The 8,392-nt window shown below is 39.2% G+C and overlaps 1 long non-coding RNA gene across 1 annotated transcript; it reads left to right on the forward strand.

Moving 5' to 3' along the window:
• Positions 1 to 415: 415 nt before the first annotated feature.
• LOC124259874 lies at positions 416 to 7,988 on the forward strand. Its single transcript, XR_006893942.1, has 3 exons — positions 416 to 467; positions 2,872 to 2,873; positions 7,906 to 7,988. It is a non-coding gene; the product is annotated as an uncharacterized LOC124259874 (long non-coding RNA).
• The last annotated feature ends 404 nt before the right edge of the window (positions 7,989 to 8,392 follow it).

An 8,392-nucleotide genomic window follows, 5' to 3' on the forward strand; every position in this document is an offset into this window, starting at 1 on the left:
GCCAGCAGCTGAAGGCAGATCACCATACTGCCATGACGTTCACGAAGTGGGTTCTTCATCGCTGGGAACAAGAAAAAGTCACTTAGTTACAAGACGTCTGAAGAAATCCTCTTCACCCTGCTCCAGAAGCTCCAATGCCTCTCGTGACATGTCCCGTCGAGCCTGTCTTTGAAGAGGAGTCAGTAAGTGAGGAACCCAGCATGCTGACACTTTGGATATATGCAGTTGGTTATGAAAGATGTTCCATGCACTGCCATAACTCAAGTCGGTCACATGCATAGCCATTTGTATTGTTACACGGCGATCTTCCTGAACCAGCGCCTTGACATTGTTCACGGTGTCCATATCATCAGTAAGTGAGGGGCGTGTGACCGGTTTGGAAATTCCTTTTCCATCTCACAACAGTATCATAGGATGAGCTATCATCACAATAAACAGATTTCATCTCATCGTGAATTTGTCGTGCAGTGCAGCACTTCAAGTGCAAGAACTTAATGACACTGCACGCCTCAATCTTCTCCATATTTGGGGGTACTGGTGTGTAGGATCAACACAAGACTGAATTTAGTGAAGTAGATAGTTCTTGGTCCATTAACTAGATAAGGATCACTGATGTTACAGTCAAAATTTTATCCTGATTGCTCAGTAAGTTCTTGGTGATAATTGTAACTTTTTGATACCCCCTCGTATTTTTGGTCTTGGTCCGGACGGTATGAGTGAATGCGTATGGTTTTACTCCGCTATCAGCAATATACAGCTTGGTCAGCAGAAATGTGCCCTGCATACTGTACCCACTGCGCTACGCCGCCGGCCCGCAAACGTTGTATTGCGGTGACAATTAACTGTTGATGCAATTCATTATCTCTCAATTTTTGTCGAACAACTGGTTTTATCACTTCTTGACTGTTGGTAATAAATACATGCTGATGTTAAAATCGTTCAACCTACTCTCGTGTTAGCACATTTGTATCTTGAATATTGAAAGGACTTGGCAACATATATTTCTTAAACAGACCTTCACTTATAGCGTTCATCTTTTGTCTGACTTGTCTGACTAGCGGAGAATAAGATACCATTCACGTGAAATCGATCTCCATATCATAGCATCACATTCCGGACGGGTGTGTTTAGTCATTTTGGCATTTCCAAGAAGAAAGAAATTATATTATTTCGAGATCGTCTCAAACGTGCACATGATGCCTCTACAATCTCGCACAGCTGTCAGGGTGCGAATGGTAATATCAATATTTGTAATCATATCAGTTTTGGCATAGACCAGTCGTGCTCGTGATCACAAAACAAAACCGGAATTGTTCTCGCTGTCCGGATTCATTCCCTGTGCAGCAACGCTATAGCGTGTCAGTGACAGGGCTGAACACGTTCCACAAGTTCGTTTTACAGTGAATCGTGATTGCAGAAGAAATGTGAGTGTATGCTGCAATGGATTGTTTAAGCGGAGTTAAATGATATTTGATGCTCGCAAATCTTCAGAACGTGCCACACCGTGTGACAGCTGTTTTACGCAAACAAACATATTTTTGTAAGTCATAGATTCGTGGAGTTCCTCATGTCAACCTAGTACCCCATTTAATTTTCAATTTACATAATATTTTACAGGGAAGGTTCTGAATCTGTGTAATTGACTTTTCCCTGTATACTTCAGGTACTCCCTCAAATGCGTCATTAACATTGGGAGATATATGTTGTTGAAGAAAAGCGAGGGTGCTATAATGATCAGGTCAGAATCTCTTTCCTGTGTGAAAATGGGTTATACCTTGCACCAGACAATCCAGTGATCAACAGCATGAGCATCGATCTGCGCAATTGGGAACCGATGACATGTGTCAACCAAGGCAGCGAGCCTGACCACCCGATCCCGTTAGTCGCCTTTTACGACAAGCATAGTCGCTTTTTATGACAAGAATGGGTTGCTGAAGACCTATTCTACCCCGGATCTTCACGAGTCGTGAGCTTATAGGTTACCTGAACATATAATGACATTCCATAGCATGGTGATTCAAGTGTTGTAACTCAACAAATGGGTAACTGCTGAATATACATGACGAATGTAACATCGACTCTATACAGTAATGCACATCGTAAATGTAATGATGTCCACTGTCAACTGTAATATACATGACGAATGTAACATCGACTCTATACAGTAATGCACATCGTAAATGTAATGATGTCCACTGTCAATTGTAATATACATGACGAATGTAATATCGACTCTATACAGTAATGCACGTCGTAAATGTAATGATGTCAACTGTAATATACATGACGAATGTAATATCGACTCTATACTGTAATGCACGTCGTAAATGTAATGATGTCCACTGTCAACTGTAATATACATGACGAATGTAATATCGACTCTATACTGTAATGCACATCGTAAATGTAATGATGTCCACCTTTAACTGTAATAAACATGACGAATGTAATATCGACTCTATACTGTAACGCACGTCGTAAATGTAATGATGTCCGCTGTCAATTGTAATATACTTGACGAATGTAATATCGACTTTATACTGTAATGCACGTCGTAAATGTAATGATGTCCACTGTCAACTGTAATATACATGACGAATGTAATTTCGACTCTATACTGTAATACACATCGTAAATGTAATGATGTCCACTGTCAACTGTAATATACATGACGAATGTAATAATATTCACTCTATACTTTTGTTTGTAATCGCATCTTTTAACTTTTTTTCAGATAACAAACGAAAGGGTTACCAGCCAGTTGGTGAAGTTCAGGACTCAATGAAAACTCAATCAGATGACGACAGTAGTGATGACGTCACTGAAACGGAGGAATCCGAGGACTCGGACAGCGGTGAGTGAATGAGTGAGTGGTTGAGTGAGTTGCTTGATTACATCACGTTTTGTTACCTTGATGTGGGTGAGGTGAGGTGAAATTGGGTTTTACGTCGTGCTTGAGAATATTTCACTCATATGACGACGTGCATGCGTGTGTATGTAAATGTGTGGCTGCTTGTACTAGCCCAGACGTAAGCTGGTTTTATAGTGCTAGCCCACTGAGATACCATGCCGCAGTGAAGCATGAATACCCCACTCAGACACATTATACTGACTCCGAGCCGACCAGTCCTTGTTGTACCCATTAATGCCAAATGCGCCAGGCAGGGACCAACAAGTACCATATTTTAACGTCTTTTTGGTATGACGCGGTCGGGGATCGAACCCCTTGATGTGTGAGGAAAGTTAAACGTAATGCACGTGTGAGATGAAGACTTTGGATGAAAGTAACTAGTGGTGCAAAACCTCATAGGTTACTTGATAGTGAGTGAGTTAATATTTAACGTCAAATCGGCAATATTTCAGCCATATCGTGACGAGAAAATAGTTGACGTTGAAATCGATCACGTGGTTACTTGATAGACATGGGCTTCCTTTTAATGCCTTAATGAAATTACACACTTAACACATTCCATCCTATTTCCGTCTTAAAATATGAAATAATCAATGTATCCAGCATCTGGAAATATGAGACTGTAATCAAACCTATTTCATTTCTGACCAACACGGTGATATGTTTTCTAAAAATATTTTGGCAGATTTAAGCGATGAAGAAGATGATGAGACCTCCGAGGAAGTATCAGAAAATCAATCACAAGAAGAGGATGAAAGTTTGTTATGACACGGATTGTCCTTTTTCACAGCCAGTGGACGAATATTGACCTTCTCAAGGATACTTGTATGGAGAATAAGCGCCATATATGTACAGTAAATGGCAACTAGGAAGATTTACCGGCGACTTGTTCTCAACTCGACAATGTAAATATGTTAATAATTACTGACACTTGTTTTGCCTGAGATTGTATTTAGGTACCTTTCTGACGACAGGGACTGAATTTATTTCCTTTGGCCTGATACCATATTCTTTAATACTGGAACATATGCATGGATGGTGAGAGCGTGAATCAGAGATGTTTTCAATAAACTGGTGGATACAATACCAACCTACTGTCACCTTACAGAAGAAAAACAAACAATAGGGTATTTAGCAATCAACGTCAGGGAGAATGGGGACTTCAAACAGAAACATAATGATCATTCATTTTGGTAAATGGATGACATAGAGATTGATTTACACTTACCGTTTACTCATTATATTTTTAGATGAGTGAGGTACGGGTTTTAATATCTCTTGCACTGAAATGTACATATTCCAAAGTGTATTGATATTTTGAGAGAATAAACATTTCAATTGTTGTCGATGTATGCTCAGTTTGTGGTTTTTAAGAACATTATTTATGGATTCATTCATTTATTACTTAAAAATCCTTTTGGACTTTCTCACGTCAAAGTATAAGTGTGTTATTACTTATTGTTATACATCATACATACATTTTCACCATGATTTATCTATAGGCCGCATGTCACAAAAGTATACATACACAGGAACACTACGGACGGTGGGGTAGTCCAGTAGTAGTAGCGAACGCTTGCCATGCGGCATCCTTAGCTTCCATTTTCAGCATAGGTAGATCATGTTAAGCCAGTGTTTGGTACTCACACGCCATTGCTAAAAAGCAGCGTAACATCATTAAGATACGTGAGCCGTGTTTCACAAATTAATTAATTCATGAAGATGCGATTGATAACGTACAAACATATTACTCACTGAAGGAAATTGTAGTTCATGGATTAACATATTTATTAATCTTTCTGAAAACTAATCTCGTTGCTAAGTCGTATAAAATTGATTAAATCAGTGGTTCCTTTTAAAAAATGGGATATCATTCAACCTCATATTTTCGCAACGCACTAAACGGTAGCATGATGTATGTGCCACAGTGCCTAATGGCGATAATTACGACACCCAGTTGGTCATAGGCAGCAGGGGCATGAAGAAGTTTGAAAGGTCCTTTCATCATGTGAATCTTCGAGCATGGGGATATCGACCAAGGAAATGTAGTTTAAAACATTTTATACTGGAAAAGGTTCCACGGCATGTGGGCTTGATTGCAGTGTGGAGAAGCAATTGACACTGGTATTACCAAACTTTAATCAGCCACGAGTGGCCTCAGCGCAACTAATACGCTCCGCTGTTGAAATTAGAACAGTGTTTGATAGGGCTTCATTGCATGACAAGATTTTCCTCCCATTTTGGTTGTTTTTGTCCCCTGATATGACCTGGGTTCTGATACAGGTCGTGTCAGTGAAAACAATCTGAATGATGATTTGAGATTGCAATGATGTTCCTCATCAGCACTCGGATGTTGTTCAATTTCCATTTCCAGCTCATCTGATTCCCTTCTTCAACAGACATGCAGATCAAAGAGCAGGGAAAATAAGATCTATGAGGCATGGCTCACATAAAAGCGACCGTTTTCTAAGAAATCATCTAAAGTTTGTTACTTTTAGAGATCAGTTGAATCATGAAACCTGTGCATCACAGAAGTAATTTGGAGAAAGTTTGAAAATATTCAGAAATGCATAAAATCCTTCTTCACTTTAAATAGAAAATTGTCCAACCTCTGCATACTTAGAGTTTATGACTTCGATAAGTCTCTGTATTACGTAATAAATGTTGTAATGATTCACATTACTCTGATGGAATACAGATGAATATTCACATGTGACAAATATCTGAAAGGGAATAAAACGAATCGGATCTAAAGTGGACATGAGCATCAACATTATGGTGAAATTATTGCAGTGTTTGCATGATATAAGATCGGTTCAAACAGGAAAGCAATTAGCAGGAATTGGAGGTCACACAGAGGGAACTATGTTCACTGAGAATGAAGCACCCTCTAAGTATCCTATGGCCAAAAGCAGCACAGGTCAACAGTTATTGCTATTATTACCACGTTAGTGAAAGTTTAGTTTCAGTAGCATAAGCAGTGTTGGAAGCCTCTGTAAAAGCTATTTCAGGGGGACATAAATAGATTAATGTTATAAATCGCTGAATCAGCTGACAGATATGGCTATGAAGAGTGCACCTATCAAATTCCAATATCTACGAGGACTGACTGACTGTAAACCTGGAGTGTTGAATGCTTGACATTTATGACAGTCACTCAAATTCCACCAACGAACTGCATTTCAAAACACCAAGGTCGTGTCAAAAACTAAGGTGGATAGGGCTCTAGTGAGACAGATGAACGAAAACGTAATTAGAAGCTGTTTAGCTCAAGAAATATCAGCTAATGATTAAGACAAACTGATCACTAAGTGAATGGATGAAAATTGTTTAATTAGACAGAATACATGGTGTGGTCAGTGGTAACCATTTGATCAGAAGTGACAGTGTCCATGATCACTATGAAACCGTTGGTGTTGCCAAAAAAAGTCCACCTGGACAAATAACCTTGGCACGTATGGTATAAGCATCGAACATCAGTTTCTTATATAAGGTGTGAAATAAGGACATTTCCTCCTTGTATCCACCATCAACTATTGTCTATGCATAATAAGACCCTGAACACTGTATTTCAAATCAAATAAATTTAAACAGGAATCGTGCAAAGTTGCTTGAAATGTTGGCAGGGATATCATGTTCGACTGAACCTCAAAAATTGAAAATAAGGACACAACGTCACAAGAACCTATGTGCCCCAAGACACCTCTCAGCTGGGCCGTTTTTATCAGTTAAGAATTCCGACTGAAAAAACATCAAAATTATATAAGGATGTTTTAACTGTGGGTCTGCTGACATATTTTCGTAAGGAAAAATACTTGGTGGTGCAAAATATTTCGTTTTACTTATTCCAAAGACCATAAATGTAAAGTTTCAGTTGATGTCGATTCCTCTTGGTGTTGCTGTGTTTGTCAACCCCACATCCAAGTAAGGAATAAAAGAAACAAAAAACTGGCTAAAATGAGCATCTCAGACAGGACTTTGTTTCTCGTAAACCCACTCTATTCTTCAATCATAAAACAAAAGACAGAAAGAATCATGACTATTGTTTGCCTTTCGATTTCAAATATATCAACTAGAGTCGACAAAGGTTAAATGCTCTGATGGTTGTCAATGTGTTTTCAACTGCAGTCTCAACTTCTGAAGACCATTTCTTTATTTAGATATTCCAGAGGCATGGTATGATGTGCCATTCATAGGTATATTTAGCGTATATGATATCTTAAAACACTTAACCTAGAATCTCAAGAGACATGAAAGTGACTGAGTGAGTTAAAATCTATAGTCACATCGGCAGTATTTCTGCCATATCGTGACTGAAACTAGTTATAAATGATAAATACAGTTAGATTATGAACAAAAACAACTATCGACGAGGAACAGTAAAACCAACTAGATTATCACAGCAACAAGAATTAATACTAGCATCTATCTCTAAAATTAGATTTCGATCAGGACAATACAATATACAAAAGGGCTGAGTATCGCCAGCAGCTGAAGGCAGATCACTATACTGCCATGACGTCCACGAAGTGGGTTCTTCATCGCTGGGAACAAGAAAAAGTCACTTAGTTACAAGACGTCTGAAGAAATCCTCTTCACCCTGCTCCAGAAGCTCCAATGCCTGTCGTGACATGTCCCGTCGAGCCTGTCTTTGAAGAGGAGTCAGTAAGTGAGGAACCCAGCATGCTGACACTTTGGATATGTGCAGTTGGTTATGAAAGATGTTCCATGCACTGTCATAACTCAAGTCGGTCTCATGCATAACCATTTGTATTGTTACACGGCGATCTTCCTGAACCAGCGCCTCGACATTGTTCACGCAGTCCATATCATCAGTAAGTGAGGGGCGTCCACTTCTTGGCTCATCTCTGAGGGACATGTGACTGGTTTGGAAATTCCTTTTCCATCTCACAACAGTGTTATAGGATGAGCTATCATCACCATAAACAGATTTCATCTCATCGTGAATTTGTCTTGCAGTGCAGCACTTCAAGTGCAAGAACTTAATGACACTGCACGCCTCAATCTTCTCCATACTTGGGGGTACTGGTGTGTAGGATCAACTAGCACAAGTCTGAATTCAGTGAAGTAGATAGTTCTTGGTCCATTAACTAGATAGGGATCACTGATGTTACAGTCAAAATTTTATCCTGATTGCTCAGTAAGTTCTTGGTGATAATTGGAACTTTTGATACCCCCTCGTATTTTTGGCCTTGGTCCGGATGGTATGAGTGAATGAATATGGTTTTACTCCGCTATCAGCAATATACAGCTTGGTCAGCAGAAATGTGCCCTGCATACTGTACCCACTGTGCTGGCAAACGTTGTATTACTGTGACAATTAACTGCTGATGCAATTCATTCTCTCATTTTTTGTCGAACAACTGGTTTTATCACTTCTTGACTGTTGGTAATAAATACATGCTGATGTTAAAATCGTTCAACCTACTCTCGTGTTAGCACATTTGTCTCTTGAATATT

The sequence above is a fragment of the Haliotis rubra genome, unplaced genomic scaffold (genome assembly GCF_003918875.1).
Source record: "Haliotis rubra isolate DU_JTF1 unplaced genomic scaffold, ASM391887v1 Scf74, whole genome shotgun sequence".
Taxonomy (NCBI): domain Eukaryota; kingdom Metazoa; phylum Mollusca; class Gastropoda; order Lepetellida; family Haliotidae; genus Haliotis; species Haliotis rubra.